The sequence below is a fragment of the Hesperophylax consimilis genome, chromosome 19 (genome assembly GCF_061612785.1).
Source record: "Hesperophylax consimilis isolate HC1 chromosome 19, BYU_Hcon_1.0, whole genome shotgun sequence".
NCBI lineage: Eukaryota > Metazoa > Arthropoda > Insecta > Trichoptera > Limnephilidae > Hesperophylax > Hesperophylax consimilis.
The window spans coordinates 4818343-4841470 of record NC_142854.1 but is presented as its reverse complement, the minus strand read 5'-3'; the positions used below and the strand labels follow the sequence as shown (position 1 = coordinate 4841470).

The following is a 23128-nucleotide window of genomic DNA, read 5'->3' as shown; positions in this document are numbered from 1 at the left end:
GATTGATTTGGATTGGCCACGTAAGAAGGATGCCAGATGGTAGAACGCCGAAAAATATGAGTGTGCCCCAGTGAAAGAGACCGAGAGATGGACCGAGGAAGAAGTGAAAGATTATTGGAAATACGCAGGACTGGAAGCGATGGCAAAGGACCGCAGCCAGGGGAGATCATTTGTGGAGAAGTCCAAATCCCAACCAAATGTACCTAATGGTTGCCAACAATTTCACCTCTTCCTTACATTCAATAAATGCTGGCGTTCCACAGGGATCGTTCCTGTCACCGACTTTATTTTATTGCACATCAACGGCCTTTTGTCGTGTTTTCCAATTCTTTGCTACGCGGATGATATTCAGCCCATGATAGTTTTTTTTGATAAGCCCCCAAAGGATACACAAACTCCAACAGCTCGGAGGGCTTTGAAACTAGGAATGGACGGTAAACTTCGAGAGGGTTTCCTTTTGTGGAAAGAATTTTAGTTTTTTATGAAAAAAAAAAATATAATTTAAATAATTACATAGTTGCATAAGCCAGTAAAGTTTCGGCATATAATTCATATTATATTCAGAAAAACAAAAATAATGAAAGAAAAACATAAACTGAAGCTGACATAGATAATGTAAAAATAATACATACTTACATCATAAAATAATGTTCAAAGATAGACAAAATAAACAACACGATGAAAATAATGATAACCACCTAATCGAAATTAATATTTCAACGACCCAATCATCTCTGATTATGTCCTTACATAATCAGAGATGATTGGGATCGATCCCTTGATCGAGATGAAAATCTAGTTTAGCAATTTTCCCTAAGTGCCGATACGATTAATTGAGACGACTTCAAAGGACTTCAATGGGGCTTTGGACAGTGAAAAACAATATTTTAACATATCATGACATTTGAAGAAGATAGTGTCAATAAACCACATTGAAAATATGAAAAAGATCCGGGTTCGAGTCCCAGTTGCGACCGTTCCATTTTTATTTTCTTGTCTTTGCTTGTTTCATATTTTCAATGAAAATTGTTGACATTATATTTTTCAATTATTCAATATCTCAATGATTTATAAGCTTCTTTAAATTATCCATTATAACATTGAATAATAAAATATGATAAATATCATAAACGGCAAAATTTACATAAACAGTCCTGCACCAGTCATTTAACGTAATTACACCAAAGAAAAAAAATTCTTTGTATCAATTTTTTAAATGTGAAATACGACAAAATGCTGGTAAATTATTTCTGAATAAATTGCCCCAATTTCCAGAACCCGAGATGACTTACTTTACATTATTATTTATTCTGGAAGCGTTTGATAACAAAATTTAATTATCTAAATCTTTCTCTCTAAAGGCCTTTAGAGCGGACTCCATTATTCAATAATTGGAATTTTGTTTTTTTTTGTTTTGCTTTTTAATTTGATTTCTTATGGTGATCTTGCTAGGATTTTTGGTAATTCGTTTTGTCGTTCTGGAAGGATAATTAAAAAATGTGTCTTGAAAACTGAATTTCTAAAGTGAATAATGGCTGAAGAAAGATTTTAATGGCTTTTTCCCCATCCAATTTTCATCCCAATCAAATTAGATGATTCCGATGCGTTGCAATATAATGTTTTATTTTAACGAAATCAGAATTACATAAATAAATGTATCGCAGTCAGAATTTACACGTATACTATATATACAATACAAATCTACTCCCTGTTGAAATTGTACGTCTAATTATAAAAATAATATTGAAAAAAACCAAGAGATTATCCAACACACCCAATTTTAGAAGAATTTAAAGTATTAAAATTTTGTGATCTTTTCCAAAAAAACATAATAATTCAAATAATAAAAGAAAAACAAAATCACAGCTTTAACTGAAAGTCGTACTCTTCAAAAACATATATTTCCAACACAAAAATGTAACACCACTTTTGCTCAACATCATTACATATATCTAGGGAAAAAATACTTCAACAGCCTACCCGAAAATATCAGAACAATAGAAAACAATAAACACCTACTAAAAGCAATTAAAGAGAAGTTCAATGTAAAAAAATATATGAATATTATTTTTTTTTAAATAATACAAGATTTCAAATTATAACAGTATGCAAAATAATTTTTTTTTAAATCCTAATTATTCTACTACTCCATAAGGGAGTTTATAAAATGGGAAGAGTACGTATATAAAAAAAGAAAATAATGCTTAAGGCGATGCCATGCGTAGTAATGCAAAATCATGTGTTTTTGGTTTGAAAATTTGGTCGCCTAGAAATTTTTCAGATGCTTTAATTAAATACTGCGAGTAGAATACATCTTGGCCTTTGAAATAATCGAGTATTTTTTAGATAAGTCTTTTTATAAGCCCAGAAAAAAAAAATAATGTATAAGGCCTATGAAAACTGCTTTAAAGTTAAAAATCTCCTATTTACGAACCTATTTTCGGTTATGATTTTATTGTATAATGTTGCAAATTAAGTTATTTATAAAATGATCGAAAAAAATTTAAATATTTATGCCTGAATATGCACAAAATAAAATAAAAGGCACTTTTTGGCCATGTTTTTTTCTTGCATAAATCAAAACAGGCGGATGGTGTTAAGCGGGAATTTTAACCTTATCGCCATCTACGTAAGGGTTTTTATTGATAGCGGCTCAATTTAAAATATTACACAACGTAGTGCATCGCCTTAAAAGGCGATATGTAAACAATATTCAAAGTCTTATTAAATAACTGCAAACGTTATTCAACATAATTCAATATTCAAATTAACTACAAAAATAGTTCAAAATTCGCTATTTTTGAAAATTAGTACTATAACAATACCCAAAGTTAAAAAAAATGCTAGATAGTGTAGATTAAGTAAACGTGAGGAAGATATACGCCAAAAATATTTATATTCTTGGTATACCTTATTTCGTAGGTAATAGGCATTAAAATCGCTTGACAAACGGAGTTTAGAAACGTTCGATTTCAAGCACAAAACTCGTTTTTATTTATTTTGTAAATAATTTTATGAGAAAGCAAAAAAGTTAATCAAGTGAAATTGTCACATATAATCATAGCTTTAATACTGTATTTTTTTTAACTTGTTTCCTTTACGCGTTCATACATTTCTATTGAAAAAATATTTTTTTTAGTAGTTTACATTTATATTTTTTTATTGAGTAATTTATTATTATATTTGTATTCAATTCAAGCGAAATGATAGGAAAACCTTCAATTTATCTAAAGCATATTTTTGATGTTCATAATATACACCAATTCGTTATAAAGATTAATCAAAATAGTGATTTAGCATTATAAATTTATCATTAAGGGTACAATATATTAGTGATGCAACAGAGCTCTGCTTCGGCTTCCGCTTCTGCAGAAGTTCCGCAAGTTTTTCACTTCCGTTTCCGTTTCTGGTTCCGCAAACTTTATAACAGAACTCTAAACGGAGAATACAGCGAGGAGCGCGGAGGCGGGGGGCGCGGGGACGACTGGACAGGGGGCGGGACACAAACGATACAAACTTTATAACAGAACTCTAAACGGAGAATACAGCGAGGAGCGCGGAGGCGGGGGGCGCGGGGACGACTGGACAGGGGGCGGGACACAAACGATACAAACTTTATAACAGAACTCTAAACGGAGAATACAGCGAGGAGCGCGGAGGCGGGGGGCGCGGGGACGACTGGACAGGGGGCGGGACACAAACGATACAAACTTTATAACAGAACTCTAAACGGAGAATACAGCGAGGAGCGTGGAGGCGGGGGGCGCGGGGACGACTGGACAGGGGGCGGGACACAAACGATACAAACTTTATAACAGAACTCTAAACGGAGAATACAGCGAGGAGCGCGGAGGCGGGGGGCGCGGGGACGACTGGACAGGGGGCGGGACACAAACGATACAAACTTTATAACAGAACTCTAAACGGAGAATACAGCGAGGAGCGCGGAGGCGGGGGGCGCGGGGACGACTGGACAGGGGGCGGGACACAAACGATACAAACTTTATAACAGAACTCTAAACGGAGAATACAGCGAGGAGCGCGGAGGCGGGGGGCACGGGGACGACTGGACAGGGGGCGGGACACAAACGATACAAACTTTATAACAGAACTCTAAACGGAGAATACAGCGAGGAGCGCGGAGGCGGGGGGCGCGGGGACGACTGGACAGGGGGCGGGACACAAACGATACAAACTTTATAACAGAACTCTAAACGGAGAATACAGCGAGGAGCGCGGAGGCGGGGGGCGCGGGGACGACTGGACAGGGGGCGGGACACAAACGATACAAACTTTATAACAGAACTCTAAACGGAGAATACAGCGAGGAGCGCGGAGGCGGGGGGCGCGGGGACGACTGGACAGGGGGCGGGACACAAACGATACAAACTTTATAACAGAACTCTAAACGGAGAATACAGCGAGGAGCGCGGAGGCGGGGGGCGCGGGGACGACTGGACAGGGGGCGGGACACAAACGATACAAACTTTATAACAGAACTCTAAACGAAGAATACAGCGAGGAGCGCGGAGGCGGGGGGCGCGGGGACGACTGGACAGGGGGCGGGACACAAACGATACAAACTTTATAACAGAACTCTAAACGGAGAATACAGCGAGGAGCGCGAAGGCGGGGGGCGCGGGGACGACTGGACAGGGGGCGGGACACAAACGATACAAACTTTATAACAGAACTCTAAACGGAGAATACAGCGAGGAGCGCGGAGGCGGGGGGCGCGGGGACGACTGGACAGGGGGCGGGACACAAACGATACAAACTTTATAACAGAACTCTAAACGGAGAATACAGCGAGGAGCGCGGAGGCGGGGGGCGCGGGGACGACTGGACAGGGGGCGGGACACAAACGATACAAACTTTATAACAGAACTCTAAACGGAGAATACAGCGAGGAGCGCGGAGGCGGGGGGCGCGGGGACGACTGGACAGGGGGCGGGACACAAACGATACAAACTTTATAACAGAACTCTAAACGGAGAATACAGCGAGGAGCGCGGAGACGGGGGGCGCGGGGACGACTGGACAGGGGGCAATATAAATTCAGTTATACGTTCGATCCTCTATCGCCCATACTTTTCCCGTTAAAAAACAGTGATTTTGTGATATTCCTTTGTGAAAATAGTGGTTTTTTTTTTTCTCCAGGGCAGTGACCTTATTGTTACCATGTTTTTCTCTAGTCTTTTTCCAGAACTCTCTAGAACGTTCTAGAAGCTCTCGCGTAAACATTCTTCTGTGACGTCACTTGTTTACAAAATTCTTTCCTTTCTCACCACGTGCTATTTTTTTTTTTTTCAATGGATTGTTCTAGAACATTCTAGAGCCTTCTGGAATCTTCTAGAGGCTTCTGGAAGCTTTGTTGGATCAATCCTAAATACTTTTTTTTATATTTATTGATTTTTCTTTAAAACATTTTTCGATATCCAATTTTGACATTTCTTCATATGTATTGACATTTTTGAAAAGTTTTTTCCCGACATTTTTCCCCATTTTTGGGGAAAATTTTGTAAAATCTGGGGAAAAAATATTTTTTCCCCATTTCTTTTTTTTTCCTTTTTTGTCTTTTTTTCCTTCTTTCTTTATAAATGGCGTCTAGTGAGGGTCCTTCCGATGATTCGGACAGCTCCATTGGGAATTCTGCGATTCCTCCGAAGAGTCGTAAACAATTGTTGAAAGAAATTGAGGATATTTTATCCACCATTCCGCCTACTGCTGGACCTTCTAAAGCCACAAAATATAAAAAAAAGTCCCATAGGGATATTGTTACAACTGAGGCAGACAGTGAAGCAGGAGCTGCACAAACTACTGCCCGGCATATTCCGACTATAGCTGATAACCAGGAAGTGCCCTCCGCTGCTCCCTCCACCACTCCGACTGCTGAAAATAAAAAACGAGCTGAAGCAGGTACTACACAAACTACTGCCCAGGATTCTCCGACTAGAGCTGATAATCAAGAAATGCCTTCCATTGTTCCCTACACCACTCCGAATGCCGAAAATAAAAAACGAGTTAGGTACAGTGACTCGCCTGGCAATCAAGAAATGAAGGCAATTCCAGCTCTGGAAAAATGCCAAAAAATTCGTGTAATAATCTCAGATGGTAGTAACAAGCTTAATAAGGCTGATAAAAACTTGCTGAACTCCACCCTAGATGACCTCATGTCGGACATTACTCGTCTGATGTTGGAAATGAACACTCTCTCGACAAGAAGTTCTACCATAGACGAGATGTTGAATGCTCAATCGGCCATTACAACTAGGCTAGACCTGCTCATTAACTCTCGATCAGTTCCTGCTCCTACTATGCCACTACATAAGGAGACTTTCTCCTATGCTAACGCTGCTGCTAACCTGCCTGCTTCAAAAAAGATTCTGGTGAACGGTCATGAACGACCGATTCCTCAGAAACCGCTGACTGTCCTATTCTATCCTCAGGTGCCGGAGGGTAAAACTTCGGAGGACACTCTGAAGAAGCTTGAGAAGGTTCTCAACCCTAAACAAGATGACTTCCAGATTGTTCGGTCCCGCAAAATCAAGGGTGCTGGCATGGCTTTCCAAGCCAGAGACAAAAAAGGATTGGAGAACATCAGGAAGGCCGAAGCGAAGCTCGCTGCAAATGGTCTTAAAATGATCAATCCACTTGGACGCCTTCCCAAGATTGTCTTATACAATGTCCCTAAAGGAGAGCAATCTGCAGACCAGGAGCTCTTCTCTGAGGTCTTTACCAATAATCTAGTAGGTCAAACGACGCTTTCTCTTGAAGATCATCTTAGAACCATGCGGCGAGTTTCGCTTTTTGGCAAGAGAGACACTCCCACCATGAACATGGTGGTTACATGTCACCCGTTAGCCAGAAAAGTTCTCATAGACAGCGGTATGTGCTTTCTTGGATGGAATGCCTGCCGTACTCGGGATTATACGGGGGCAACCAGGTGTTTCAAATGCCAACAATATGGGCACATTAGTAAGTATTGTCAGCAAGACAATGAAACCTGCCGTCACTGCGCCACTTTGGGGCATAACTACGAGACTTGCCCTAGGAAAGCCCTTCCCGCTGTCTGTGCCACTTGTACACGTTTCAAAAAACCTGCCGACCATCCCACAGGGGATAGAGATTGCCCTGCCCAAGCTGCTGCAATCAATGTACAAGTGAGGATGACAGACTATGGTTCAAGTTAATCTTATGGCACTGGCAACTCTACATGTTTCTTGTTTCTTCTTTCTAGCATATACTTATCTACTTTTATAGTAATCCAAACAATGTGTTTCATATGTTTTTATTTTTACTTCTTTTATCTAATTCTCTTATTCTTTCAGGTAAAACTTTATGATTGTTAAATTGTTGACTTTATATTGTTTATTGCGATTGTTAATTTTCATCTACTTAATAGACACTAATGTTTTCTGACTGTATGTTTTTTTTTTCTTTTTTTTTCTTTTTTTTTTTCTATCTTAGATCTTGAAACCATTCAGACCAGAACTGAACTCCATTGCTTGTTTTGTGTTGTTTGATATCCCCATAAGGGGTTGTTCACGGACCTAGTCCCCGCATAAGCTCACTGAAGCTCTAGCACTTATGGAACTCTGCCAGACATCTGTGCCACCCCTGAGGGTGGTTGTGGGTCAGAGGGAAGTCCGTGCTGACCTGGGTGCCTTCCGCCCTGCCTCCGACTTCCTGACGCTTTTCTCCCCTAGGGTCTTTAGGGTTAATCCCTATCATCCCATATACTTTCTTCTGGGCACCACCACGAGGTCGGCTTAGGGGCGCGGCACTTGGACCTGCATTTGTCTTCCCAACCACCACCAATCCATCCTCGGGACTGCCAGCTGCGAGGCATTGAACCACTTTTCTTTTGTGTTTTCTTTTTCTCTTGCTTACAGCTCACCTGAATTCGGTGACCACACGATATTCGCGATGGTTACTGATCATGTATTTTTTTTCTTATTTACCATGTACTTCTCATCTCTTTTCTCTACTTTAGGTTGCTGATACTTTGGTACAATATGTTCTTCTTTCTTTTTTCTCCCTTTTTCGTTCTCGTAAATAGACTGTGAATTCTACGCTTTCTAACTTTGTCCTGATTTTCTATGTTTATTTGTTCTTGTTTTAAATTTTTGAGAAGTATTCATTTTTCGATATCCAATTTTGACATTTCTTCATATGTATTGACATTTTTGAAAAGTTTTTTCCCGACATTTTTCCCCATTTTTGGGGAAAATTTTGTAAAATCTGGGGAAAAAATATTTTTTCCCCATTTCTTTTTTTTTCCTTTTTTGTCTTTTTTTCCTTCTTTCTTTATAAATGGCGTCTAGTGAGGGTCCTTCCGATGATTCGGACAGCTCCATTGGGAATTCTGCGATTCCTCCGAAGAGTCGTAAACAATTGTTGAAAGAAATTGAGGATATTTTATCCACCATTCCGCCTACTGCTGGACCTTCTAAAGCCACAAAATATAAAAAAAAGTCCCATAGGGATATTGTTACAACTGAGGCAGACAGTGAAGCAGGAGCTGCACAAACTACTGCCCGGCATATTCCGACTATAGCTGATAACCAGGAAGTGCCCTCCGCTGCTCCCTCCACCACTCCGACTGCTGAAAATAAAAAACGAGCTGAAGCAGGTACTACACAAACTACTGCCCAGGATTCTCCGACTAGAGCTGATAATCAAGAAATGCCTTCCATTGTTCCCTACACCACTCCGAATGCCGAAAATAAAAAACGAGTTAGGTACAGTGACTCGCCTGGCAATCAAGAAATGAAGGCAATTCCAGCTCTGGAAAAATGCCAAAAAATTCGTGTAATAATCTCAGATGGTAGTAACAAGCTTAATAAGGCTGATAAAAACTTGCTGAACTCCACCCTAGATGACCTCATGTCGGACATTACTCGTCTGATGTTGGAAATGAACACTCTCTCGACAAGAAGTTCTACCATAGACGAGATGTTGAATGCTCAATCGGCCATTACAACTAGGCTAGACCTGCTCATTAACTCTCGATCAGTTCCTGCTCCTACTATGCCACTACATAAGGAGACTTTCTCCTATGCTAACGCTGCTGCTAACCTGCCTGCTTCAAAAAAGATTCTGGTGAACGGTCATGAACGACCGATTCCTCAGAAACCGCTGACTGTCCTATTCTATCCTCAGGTGCCGGAGGGTAAAACTTCGGAGGACACTCTGAAGAAGCTTGAGAAGGTTCTCAACCCTAAACAAGATGACTTCCAGATTGTTCGGTCCCGCAAAATCAAGGGTGCTGGCATGGCTTTCCAAGCCAGAGACAAAAAAGGATTGGAGAACATCAGGAAGGCCGAAGCGAAGCTCGCTGCAAATGGTCTTAAAATGATCAATCCACTTGGACGCCTTCCCAAGATTGTCTTATACAATGTCCCTAAAGGAGAGCAATCTGCAGACCAGGAGCTCTTCTCTGAGGTCTTTACCAATAATCTAGTAGGTCAAACGACGCTTTCTCTTGAAGATCATCTTAGAACCATGCGGCGAGTTTCGCTTTTTGGCAAGAGAGACACTCCCACCATGAACATGGTGGTTACATGTCACCCGTTAGCCAGAAAAGTTCTCATAGACAGCGGTATGTGCTTTCTTGGATGGAATGCCTGCCGTACTCGGGATTATACGGGGGCAACCAGGTGTTTCAAATGCCAACAATATGGGCACATTAGTAAGTATTGTCAGCAAGACAATGAAACCTGCCGTCACTGCGCCACTTTGGGGCATAACTACGAGACTTGCCCTAGGAAAGCCCTTCCCGCTGTCTGTGCCACTTGTACACGTTTCAAAAAACCTGCCGACCATCCCACAGGGGATAGAGATTGCCCTGCCCAAGCTGCTGCAATCAATGTACAAGTGAGGATGACAGACTATGGTTCAAGTTAATCTTATGGCACTGGCAACTCTACATGTTTCTTGTTTCTTCTTTCTAGCATATACTTATCTACTTTTATAGTAATCCAAACAATGTGTTTCATATGTTTTTATTTTTACTTCTTTTATCTAATTCTCTTATTCTTTCAGGTAAAACTTTATGATTGTTAAATTGTTGACTTTATATTGTTTATTGCGATTGTTAATTTTCATCTACTTAATAGACACTAATGTTTTCTGACTGTATGTTTTTTTTTTCTTTTTTTTTCTTTTTTTTTTTCTATCTTAGATCTTGAAACCATTCAGACCAGAACTGAACTCCATTGCTTGTTTTGTGTTGTTTGATATCCCCATAAGGGGTTGTTCACGGACCTAGTCCCCGCATAAGCTCACTGAAGCTCTAGCACTTATGGAACTCTGCCAGACATCTGTGCCACCCCTGAGGGTGGTTGTGGGTCAGAGGGAAGTCCGTGCTGACCTGGGTGCCTTCCGCCCTGCCTCCGACTTCCTGACGCTTTTCTCCCCTAGGGTCTTTAGGGTTAATCCCTATCATCCCATATACTTTCTTCTGGGCACCACCACGAGGTCGGCTTAGGGGCGCGGCACTTGGACCTGCATTTGTCTTCCCAACCACCACCAATCCATCCTCGGGACTGCCAGCTGCGAGGCATTGAACCACTTTTCTTTTGTGTTTTCTTTTTCTCTTGCTTACAGCTCACCTGAATTCGGTGACCACACGATATTCGCGATGGTTACTGATCATGTATTTTTTTTCTTATTTACCATGTACTTCTCATCTCTTTTCTCTACTTTAGGTTGCTGATACTTTGGTACAATATGTTCTTCTTTCTTTTTTCTCCCTTTTTCGTTCTCGTAAATAGACTGTGAATTCTACGCTTTCTAACTTTGTCCTGATTTTCTATGTTTATTTGTTCTTGTTTTAAATTTTTGAGAAGTATTCATTGATCATAACACCCATTGTAGTCACTCATCTGTAAGCGCTTGCATACCGCTTCCTAACACCGTATGCGGGGACATTGAAGGTCTAACTTCACTTTAAATTGTAGAGCCGTTTATTCAAAAAAATTAGATTCTTGCGAGAACTCCGAAGGGGTGACCATAAGTCACCTATACCGGGGTGGGAAAGCGGTGGGTAACTTCAATGGACAGGGGGCGGGACATAAACGATACAAACGTGTCTCAACGAGTTCGTTTGTTTAATGTTTATGTATTTTGGCAACACTGGGTTTATTTATGATTCTGCATTCTGCGCATCACCGCACCATACACTATCGCGACTTATTTGGATCCGCGATACAAATCTCATTTGTTACCAGCATCATTACAGAGCAGGTTGAATCTAAATTACTTAATGCAACGATTATGATTAACAATATTACATTTAGAACCAGACAACCCAATTCCATGCAAGATGATGACCGTGTACCTTCCCCCAAAAGAAGCCGAACTCAATTTGCAAATGAAGATGAAGATATCGAAGTGCAGCCTTCTACTTCAAAATCATCATCATCATTACAAATATTGGAATCGATGTTAAGTGTAAATGAAGACCAGAGTGAGAACTCTTCTACAACTGACGATGGTGACAATCTATATTTAGAGATACAGTCACATGTTCGTGAGTACAAGAAAGAGAAGGGCTACCTCTCAATGAGGATCCCCTTATGTGGTGGAAAGTAAATGCGCACAAATACTGTTGCCAATAATTCGCCAATACTTATCAGCTCCCCCCAGCAGTGTAGCCAGTGAGCAATTATTTAGTGCAGCTGGTTTAATATATGAAGAACACCGAAACAGACTCAAAGGTGAAAAAGCAGCCAAATTACTTTTTATAAAATATAATTTACCACTGTTTGATTTCGAGCACTAAAAGTACAAAATACAAATTTAATTAAACAAATCTTAAAAAATAAAATTGTGCTTTTTCTTCATAGTATTAACACTTCCGCTTCCGCTTCCGTTTCCGCTTCCGCTTCCGCTAAGATTTACTTTTGACATCTGTTTCCGTTTCTGTTTCCGTTAAGACACTTCCGTTGCATCACTACAATATATCATTATCCAATTTCAGAGAGCTCATTTTCTTTTGGAATTGTTGAAATTTCAATGTTTTTGGACAATAATATATTGTACCATTTCACACCTAAATACAAGTAATGGTACTGAGCCGTGGTCGTTCTTAGCATTGAGATTTGTATTAATCTATTTGTTTAATCTATTGCTTATGATATTTAAATAATATTCTATATAAATTTGATATAATGCTATTATTTTATACAATTCTGTGACGGTTGGTGCATTAAATTCCCTTTAAGAAGAAGATACAATTAATGTAATATTTATCATGTTTATGAGACGTGAGGGGAGGGATGGCAGCGCGGCCATTTTCTTACAAAACTTATATTTGGATTTCAGGCCAAAATACTTAACCAAACTGAAAAATATTTTTTTTACTAAATATGTATAGCAAATAATTATAAAATATAGGCCAAAGAGGTCGATTTTTATGAGTTAATGAAAATTATTTTAAGAAATAATTTAACCATGCCTTTTTTTTTAATATAATTTTTTTTAATTTTTAAAAAGAGCATTTCGAAAGGTTTAACAAATTTGTCGAGTTGATTGAATTCGATGATTTGTTGACGACAACGGCTAATGCAAATGATAGATGATTTAATGTGATCAATGCTTGTATGCAAGATGTTAATTTAAAACAGTAAATCAAATTTAATAATGTTAAGCATTACTTCTGTAAGTAATTTAGTTACTATTGTTGTAACAGCTGTTTCGGCATTCAAGACCATTATCGAACTGGTTATGCCACCTTGAAAAGATATTTTTTTATTACTGTTTTTCATTTATTGTTACAAAGTCATTTATGTCCTAATACAATCATGATTTAAACGGAAACATTTCTTAGTATAAACAAATGCATATTTTAGTAATTTAAGTTTTTTTATGTGAAATCGCACAAAAGTCCCAACTGCTCGCAACCCTCTGGAGCCAGTGAGATTATGGCATCCCCAATTCGGGTAAGGGGAGGAGATGCGGAAGCAGAAGGTCGAAAAATACCTGGCTATTCAGAACTAGCCACCAAACATGGCTAAAACAATCTCAAGCAAATTTTCAGTTCTATATGGTGGTCTTACACCAGAGCGATACTGAGAGTATTTTTCACTCTGGAACGTGCCGCAAGTATACTGTATATTGTTTTAAATAAATTAATTGTGAAATAACACAAATTAATCAAAAAAAAATACTTGCGCACGCTGGGATTTGAACCCGCGACTTTCGGATCGCTAGTGAAAAGCCTTACCCCGACCACGGCTGCCGTCAAAAGTTAAAATTTTAATTATGTTGATTTTATCTACCCCTGCCCTATTATAATGTATATGTATGAAGTGTTGCCATTTTTTAACGACTTCCGTCACAAAATGAAATCGTAAGTATGAAAATAATTATCGTGCCAAGATTTTCCATATTGGTCACGATATGGTTTTCAAGAATTTCCATATTGGTCACGATATGGTTTTCAAGATTTTCTATATTGGTCACGATATGGTTTTCAAGATTTTCCATATTGGTCACGATATGGTTTTCAAGAATTTCCATATTGGTCACGATATGGTTTTCAAGATTTTCTATATTGGTCACGATATGGTTTTCAAGATTTTCCATATTGGTCACGATGTGGTTTTCAAGATTTTCCATATTGGTCACGATATGGTTTTCATGTGGGGATTTGTATAAAATAAAAAGCATCATATAAAACCCCCATTACTTAAACTCTCTATTTATAAAAATCTGGATGTCATAGTTTGACAAACAGCACCCCTAATATTACGGTAAAGGCTTTGTGATCCATTCTCCGTTTAACATCCCTGGAAGTTTATATACCTATATTATGTAGGTTTCGCGTTGGAAATTGGAGATGTTTATTTATTGTACATGGCAATTAGTAGTTGTTTCACTAATTGGGGGATGGTATTTACTATCAAGGGGTTTGTTATAATTACAAACAAGGAGTTATGAGTGGGTACCTACCTTAAGTTTTCCTTAAGCCCCAAGCATATCAAATTTTATATCGATTTATTACATATTTCTCGAGAAAACTTTAAGTTTTTAAGTTCCTGTGATGTCTTTATGAATGTGTGTAAGTGCAAGCGAGATAGCATGCTTGCGAGATGCTATAAAAGGCGATGCATACTAGGATTGTCCCTCTTTTGTAAATAGCAGCTTGTGTACGACCGGGGTGAAGGTTACAAAAATACTCAAGCCTCTACACTACAGTAGCATACATTACATTAATATAATTTTTTTTTTATTAAAAAAATTTAAAAAATATATCAATACTTTTTTGTTGTTTGTTTTTGGGGTGTTATGCCGTGTTGCGCTAACTCCTTCTTTAGCCGACGTTTCGGACAGCGTTGCAGTGTCCATCATCAGGGCAGATCCGGTAGATCCGAAGATGTGGATCTACCGGATCTGCCCTGATGATGGACACTGCAACGCTGTCCGAAACGTCGGCTAAAGAAGGAGTTAGCGCAACACGGCATAACACCCCAAAAACAAACAACAAAAATGCTTTTGGCCGTGAGAATCTAAAAAACTTACCATATCAATACTTGTTTATAAAATAAATATAAAAACCAAATACAAAAAAAAATAGTTATACCCACACACAATACTATTAATAAACTGTATTCTTGCTTATGAAAAGAATGCCAAAAAATGATTACAGATATTTTTGTTAATGTGTTTTTTTGAAGATATTAATTTACACATTTCTAGATTTGTTAATTATATGAAAATCCCTCCATAGAAAAAAATCGCGAAGTATTCTCCGAAAATTTGGTTCTGTTATTTAACATTTTAGAGGTATAAAAAAATTCACAGTGTATATTTAAATACGGCATTTCGCAAGAGTTTTGCTCTATTTGAAGCGTATCGTGTCTTATTAAATATTTTCACAATTTTCGCTCAATTATTGTCGTTTTTTATTACTAACGTTACATAATATAAAGTCAAATTATTTCCATTATAATATAAAGATTTCCTTACACGTGTACATAGATTGGTTAAGATTTGAGATTTATTTTTGGGGTATTATGCCATGTTGCGCTACCTCTTTCATTATCCATGATTATAGGTCTGTCTTGATGATGGATTTAATGAAATGTTGGCTTCAGAAGGAGGTAGCGTAAAACAGCAAAAGATAATGTACAAAACAAACTCAAATGTCAATATGTCTTTGAAATACGAATTAAATGAAAGTTGACTATTAAAAAATTGTATTGGAGCATTTGTAAATGAAATTGAAAATTCTGTACCACAAATTCAAATTCATTTCATTAAGAAGACGAGCAAATTTCCAAACAACTAACTAGCACTATCCTGTCACTCAGATTCTATTGAAAAAATACAGCACAAATCTTTAAGCCATGTAAATTCTCATAAATATTCTCAATGAAAATATAAAATTAAAGCGTTTGAGGATCATATATGACCGGGGGTCCATATTTTGTAGATTTTAACCCCTCCAGCGGTTGAGGGACACATATGACCGGGCGTCCATATTTCATAGATTTTAACCCCTCCATCGTTTGAGGGTCATATATGACCGGGCGTCCATATTTTATAGATTTTAACTCCTACAGTGTTTGAGGGTCATATACGACCAGGCGTCTATATTTTATAGATTTTAACCCCTCCACCGGTTGAGGGACACATATGACCGGGCGTCCATATTTTGTAGATTTTAACCCCTCCATCGTTTGAGGGTCATATATGACCAGGCGTCTATATTTTATAGATTTTAACCCCTCCATCGTTTGAGGGTCATATATGACTCGGCGTCCATATTTTGTACATTTTAACCCCTCCATCGTTTAAGGGTCAAATATGACCGGGCGTTCATATTCAATAGATTTTAACCCCTCCATCGTTTGTGGGTCATATATGACCGGGCGTCCATATTTCATAGATTTTAACCCCTCCATCGTTTGAGGGTCATATATGACTCGGCGTCCATATTTTGTACATTTTAACCCCTCCATCGTTTGAGGGTCATATATGACTTGGCGTCCATATTTTGTACTATTAACCCCTCCATCGTTTGAGGGTCATATATGACCGGGCGTCCATATTTCATAAATTTTAACCCCTCCATCGTTTGAGGGTCATATATGACCAGGCGTCTATATTTTGTAGATTTTAACCCCTCCATCGTTTGAGGGTCATATATGACCGGGCGTCCATATTTCATAGATTTTAACCCCTCCATCGTTTGAGGGTCATATATGACCGGGCGTCCATATTTCATGGATTTTAACCCCTCCATAGTTTGAGAGTCATATATGACTCGGCGTCCATATTTTGTACATTTTAACCATTCCATCGTTTGAGGGTCATATATGACCGGGCGTCCATATTTCATAAATTTTAACCCCTCCATCTTTTGAGAGTCATATATGACCAGGCGTCTATATTTTGTAGATTTTAACCCCTCCAGCGTTTGAGGGTTGTATATGACCGGGCGTCCATATTTTGTAGATTTTAACCCCTCCATCGTTTGAGGGTCATATATGACCGGGCGTCCATATTTCATGGATTTTAACCCCTCCATAGTTTGAGGGTCATATATGACTCGGCGTCCATATTTTGTACATTTTAACCCCTCCATCGTTTGAGGGTCATATATGACCGGGCGTCCATATTTCATAAATTTTAACCCCTCCATCTTTTGAGGGTCATATATGACCAGGCGTCTATATTTTGTAGATTTTAACCCCTCCAGCGTTTGAGGGTTGTATATGACCGGGCGTCCATATTTTGTAGATTTTAACCCCTCCATCGTTTGAGAGTCATATATGACCGGGCGTCCATATTTTGTAGATTTTAACCCCTCCATCGTTTGTGGGTCATATATGACCGGGCGTCCATATTTCATAGATTTTAACCCCTCCATCGTTTGAGGGTCATATATGACCGGGCGTCCATATTTCATGGATTTTAACCCCTCCATCGTTTGAGGGTCATATATGACTCGGCGTCCATATTTTGTACATTTTAACCCCTCCATCGTTTGAGGGTCATATATGACTCGGCGTCCATATTTTGTACTATTAACCCCTCCATCGTTTGAGGGTCATATATGACCGGGCGTCCATATTTCATAAATTTTAACCCCTCCATCGTTTGACGGTCATATATGACCAGGCGTCTATATTTTGTAGATTTTAACCCCTCCAGCGTTTGAGGGTTGTATATGACCGGGCGTCCATATTTCATAGATTTTAACCCCTCCATCGTTTGAGGGTCATATATGACCGGGCGTCCATATTTCATAGATTTTAACCCCTCCATCGTTTGAGGGTCATATAGGGGGCGTCCATATTTCATGGATTTTAACCCCTCCATCGTTTGAGGGTCATATATGACTCGGCGTCCATATTTTGTACATTTTAACCCCTCCATCGTTTAAGGGTCAAATATGACCGGGCGTTCATATTCAATAGATTTTAACCCCTCCATCGTTTGAGGGTCATATATGACCGGGCGTCCATATTTCATAGATTTTAACCCCTCCATCGTTTGAGGGTCATATATGACCGGGGGTCCATATTTCATGGATTTTAACCCCTCCATAGTTTGAGGGTCATATATGACTCGGCGTCCATATTTTGTACATTTTAACCCCTCCATCGTTTGAGGGTCATATATGACCGGGCGTCCATATTTCATAAATTTTAACCCCTCCATCTTTTGAGGGTCATATATGACCAGGCGTCTATATTTTGTAGATTTTAACCCCTCCAGCGTTTGAGGGTTGTATATGACCGGGCGTCCATATTTTGTAGATTTTAACCCCTCCATCGTTTGAGAGTCATATATGACCGGGCGTCCATATTTTGTAGATTTTATCCCCTCCATCGTTTGAGGGTCATATATGACCGGGCGTCCATATTTCATAAATTTTAACCCCTCCATCGTTTGAGGGTCATATATGACCAGGCGTTTATATTTTGTAGATTTTAACCCCTCCAGCGTTTGAGGGTTGTATATGACCGGGCGTCCATATTTTGTAGATTTTAACCCCTCCATCGTTTGAGAGTCATATATGACCGGGCGTCCATATTTTGTAGATTTTAACCCCTCCAGCGTTTGAGGATCATATATGACCGGACATTATTATAGTGTTTCGTGAACACTTCACAAGGAGAACCTATGCTGAAGTGTTCACGTATTTTTGATTTGTAGTATTGTTGTGAATTGATTATATTATTACATCAAGGAATATTATAAATTATTATTACACGAAAGACAAAGAAACATATAAATTGATACTTATTATTCTATAGTATTTATTCTCTTAATACTTATGTTAACCCTTGTTGTGTTGTGTAGATTATAAATATAATTAAAATAAAACACTAGCCAAAGTTATCGAATGATAGAATTCAATGCATATTACAATTATGACATTTCACGTGATATATTGTTGACTTCGGGAGGGGAGGCCAGTTGAAACGGGATACCTAAGTTATTATCCTCTCAGTTTAAGTATTGACACATAAGGGTAGGAGGTGGGAGGGTGTAGGCTGTAGGCTATAGGCTGGAACATCCCTCTCTTTGCGTGACACGGAGATGAATTGATGGGAGTAAGATGGATAATATTAGCGTTGTAACTGGCCTCCTAAAGGAAAGGCCTTTACAGTCAGAATCGTAAATGTTTGAACATTCAAATATCGTATCCGTCGGGTCAGCACTCTAAAATATACACTTTGTAGCATGAATCTATTAGGCCCTGGACGGATCTATTCAAGAACAATTTTAAACCGTTTTGTGAGGGGGAAGATGTATGAAAAATTTACTTAATTTTGTTGTGACATATCTTATTATCCCTGTCTCATTAAACACCAAATAAATTGATAAGCCCTTATAATTGCACTAAAAATATCAAAATTAAATTTAAATAGACCTAACCACTCAGCATACAAATCATTTCAAAATTTTGTCATACAAGATGGTTGTCACACAACTAGCCACAGCCTTAGATTTGGCTACAATGACATTCATACAAAATCGAATTAACTGTTTATTTATTTATTTACTACTATTCGTATTGAAATAATTATATTTCATAGTGTTTTCTCTCTAGGATTTCCCGCGCATGGAAATAAATTTTACATTTTTCATATTTTATTTTCTTATATTATAATCTAATATTTATTAATACTAAAAGCCAACATATTTTGTATTGATAATACAGGGTTTTCCAATAAGAGGTGTTATTTTGAATACCCCGCTATTTCGGTAGATGTTATTTTTGAAGCTGTCATTTTTTGACATTTGACAAGTAGAAACTACGTTATTAAAAATGAAACGATAAACGCTTCAACAATGCATTAAAATTCACTTGAGTGAATCAAATTTTAATGCAAATCATCTTGAATGATGAGGCCCATTTCCACCTCGGTGGCTTCGTCAACAAGCAAAATTATGGCATCTGGGGCTCGGAAAACCTAATAATTATTGTTGAAAAGCCTCTTTATTCTCAACGTGTGACTGTTTAGTGCGGTTTATGGTCCGGCGGAATCATTGGACCTTACTTTTTCGAAAATGAGGCTGGAGCAACAGTTACGGTGAATAGATTGCGCTATTGAGACATGATTAATGATTTTTTATGGCCGGAATTTGATGGTATTAATCTGGACAACGTTTACTTTCAACAAGACGGCGCTACGTGCCACACAAGCAACGAAATCATTGATCTTTTATGATTGAATATCAAAATAACACCTCTTATTGGAAAACCCTGTACTTACATTACTTGGATACTACAAAGATTGCCTCACTTCAATCAGTCTGTATTTGGTTGCAATATTCTATTTATTTCGTGTCTTCCATTGCTACAGATCCATTTTTTTAATTTTAACAAAATGATATTTGTTAGTTTTTTTGTGAAAAGCGGTGGTAATCTGTTGTCATGTTTTAGTCCGTAGTAAATAAAAGTTCCAAATGTTGTGTTCGTTTTTGCTTGTTTAATGTACCTTTGATTGAAGGGTCTGGTGATTTTATTAGGCATATTGGTTAATAGATCACGTGTATTATCATACTTTGTACTGCTAAAGCAAAAAATATCACGAATGATTTATCTGTAAATTCTATACGAGTATTTGGAAAAAATTGTAAGGTAGCCAGTGAAAAAAATTCTTATACTGTAAGTTTTTAAATTCTATTTGAGTATCTACTAGAATTTAGATAAAAAAACTTTCTAAAATGGCTACATTGGTTTTCAAACTACACGTTTTTACAGACACTATAATTTTGGGATATATTTCATAGAATTTATAAGATTACAGTTTAAGGATGTTTGTCACTGAAAACTTGCCTTACACAAATTTCAGATAATTTCCAAATTGACTAATATATCTACTAAATTACAGTAATATTATTATATTTACTTACATATATTCATAGAAATGTTTTACGGCAAATATTATATAGCTTTGGATTATTATAGAAAAAATTTCAGACACATTACAAATCAGTTGCTATTTTGAAAATGACATCTAAATTCAAAGAAAATTTGAGTTCATCGAACCAGATTTCATGCCAGACTAACGGACAGTAAACTAAAAATTAGTATTATTGTTGTATGTTGGTCTACAAAGCAAAATGATACTTTTTATATTTTGTTGGTGTTCAGCCACTAAATGAACATGAGTGTTTTTTTCTTCGAACAGGCCTAGGGTGTACAAAACTCAGTACTCTTGCGATGTTTCATTAGAGGCAAAACATCGTAAAATCTTAGTGCCTACGCGGGTACCTGATATTTCTACACGGGCGTGTAATGTAATATATACAGACTTTAGTTATTTCTTCGTAAAATAATAAACGTGGGGAATGAGTAAATTCCGCCTTATCGTAAGAAGATTTCGTCGACAACGTGTATAGACGTTGAATCTTTGAAGACCTCGACGGTCAAACGGTTAAAAAAAACATTACGAAATAATTCAAAATCGCGTGTTTTTTCTTTGAAACTTTGATAGCTTACAATTATTTTAGATGTATTTATTATATACTGCAAGTAAAGCATATCTTAAGCTTTGAATGGTCTGTTTTTTCTGGGTTTATAAAAAGAATACAGGTCTAAAAAACTGCTTTAAATGGAGGTGAATTCAAACAAACTCATCTTGAACTCTAGCCTTTGAACTCTATGCAAACACATAAATACATGTCCCCGCTATCGTAGAATTCACTGGTCACTGTATGAGAAATAATGAAGGGTAAAAAAAACACAAAATAAAATGTACGCCATTTATATATTATGTACGTGGTTGAGTTAGGTTAGGTTAAGTAAGGTTAGTTTAGAGGTTAACGTTATTTGCTGTTCAATCCTTCCGACTACAAGTGGTTACTCTTATGACTACATCTAAAGCATTTTAGAGCTTGCCAAAACCTCAACATTATGCTGACAAAATGCAAATATGCTACATACACGGTTACACAAACAGAGAATATGCTATGACACCAATGTTACAACGTTTACTCTAATACTCATTTAACACACAAACCACTGTATAAGGGAATGATTGTTGCATTCCTGTAAGCCGATTCCGCGAAATTTAAACCACGGCTGAACCGCTCTGATCACCAGCCGCGTTAAATGTGCACAAACCATGATGTGTATGCCGTGCCGCTAATAATCTGTAATACTCTTTAATTCGCCCCAAAATCCGTCATAAAGACTATGACGACCTCCATGGGTAAGGCTCTCGACTAGCAAGCCGAAGGTCGAGGGTTCAAATCCCAGCATTCGCAAATAAATTTTATTAGATTAATTTGTGTTATATCACAATTTATTCATTTAAAATTATATATAGTGTACTTACTGCACGTTCCAGAGTAAAAGATACGCTCAGTTTCGTCCTGGTTTAAGACCACCACTCAGAATTGAAACGTTGCTTGAAAAGGCTTTAGCTGTATTTGATGACCAGATTGATGTCAGATACCGTCTCACCTTCCTCTTCTCCATATACTTCCCCTCCCTAATACCTTCATCCTCACAACATTTCCCAATTGAGGATGCCATAGTATCACTTGAGACCAGGACCAGAACCAGTACAGAGAAGAGAATTAAGGTACAAAATACGCGGTGAGTCATTTCCACTTCCTATGCGACATAATTTTCGTGATGCAGTGGTTAGTTTTTTTTTATTTTAATGTGTCTGGCTTTCACCCTTCAGGGATGTTCAAGGCCATCATTTCAAATTATGGAGAGAGGGAAGGTGAATTTATATATCAATTTTGTTCAAATTGGCAAATTTAAAAATTATACTAAATATTGGAGTCGAATTCAGACTTAGAATAGATGAGATATTTAATGGAGGGGTGACAATTTTAGATAAGGCTTGATAGAAGAGAAGATATTTACTTAGAAAGGGAGAAGCAAAAAATATGTGATCTAAAGATCCCCGTTCTAGACGACAGAATGTACAATCTGAGGAGTCAAGCAAGTGAATGTTAAAAAGGTGAAAAGGAACGGAACAATGTCCAATTCTCATTTGAATAATTCACACACTAATTTATTGCATTAGCAAATGATTCTTTGATACACATAATTTCACACCATACTTCGAAAGTGAATTGGGATATTAAAATTACGGAAAACATCATTTTACGATTCAGGTAAAATCGTCATAGGAAATATTATGAAAATAACTGATCAGCTCGGGCACTGGGGCTCCATTGAAGCCTGCGTTATTTGGCCTCTCAGAAGCTGGGAGTGAGTACTGCACAGGACCCGCAAATACTGTACGAAGTCCTAAAATACCTTAAAAACCCTTGGCTTTATGCATTAAAAGCATTAGATATATTACATGTTTTGACAGACGGATTGCAATATCCACCCTGGAACGTGTAATAAATGTTTTAAATAATATTTATTTTAATATCAAATAGAAAGTTTTTTCTGCCCGATATTAACGTGTTCTGCCCGATATTTGAGGTTTTCAAAGTATACCTATATTCTACGCAATTAAATTCGCAGTATTGTAGTTTATTTTTTAAATGATACTGTCGCCAAAAATGTGCTGCAGCCGTTATACAAAATTCAGGGTTCTTTAACCAAAAATATTTCTCCCGCCAGCAAGAAAAAAACCTTTCGCTAATAATGTTTTTAATTTTACCCCGTGAACGACCCTCAAAG

General features: G+C 37.9%; 1 protein-coding gene across 1 annotated transcript in view; it reads left to right on the top strand.

Annotated features, from left to right (window-relative positions):
- The window catches only part of GABA-B-R1 (gamma-aminobutyric acid type B receptor subunit 1), a 462430-nt gene that overhangs the window by 380578 nt on the left and 58724 nt on the right, over positions 1-23128 (top strand). The window lies entirely within an intron of this gene.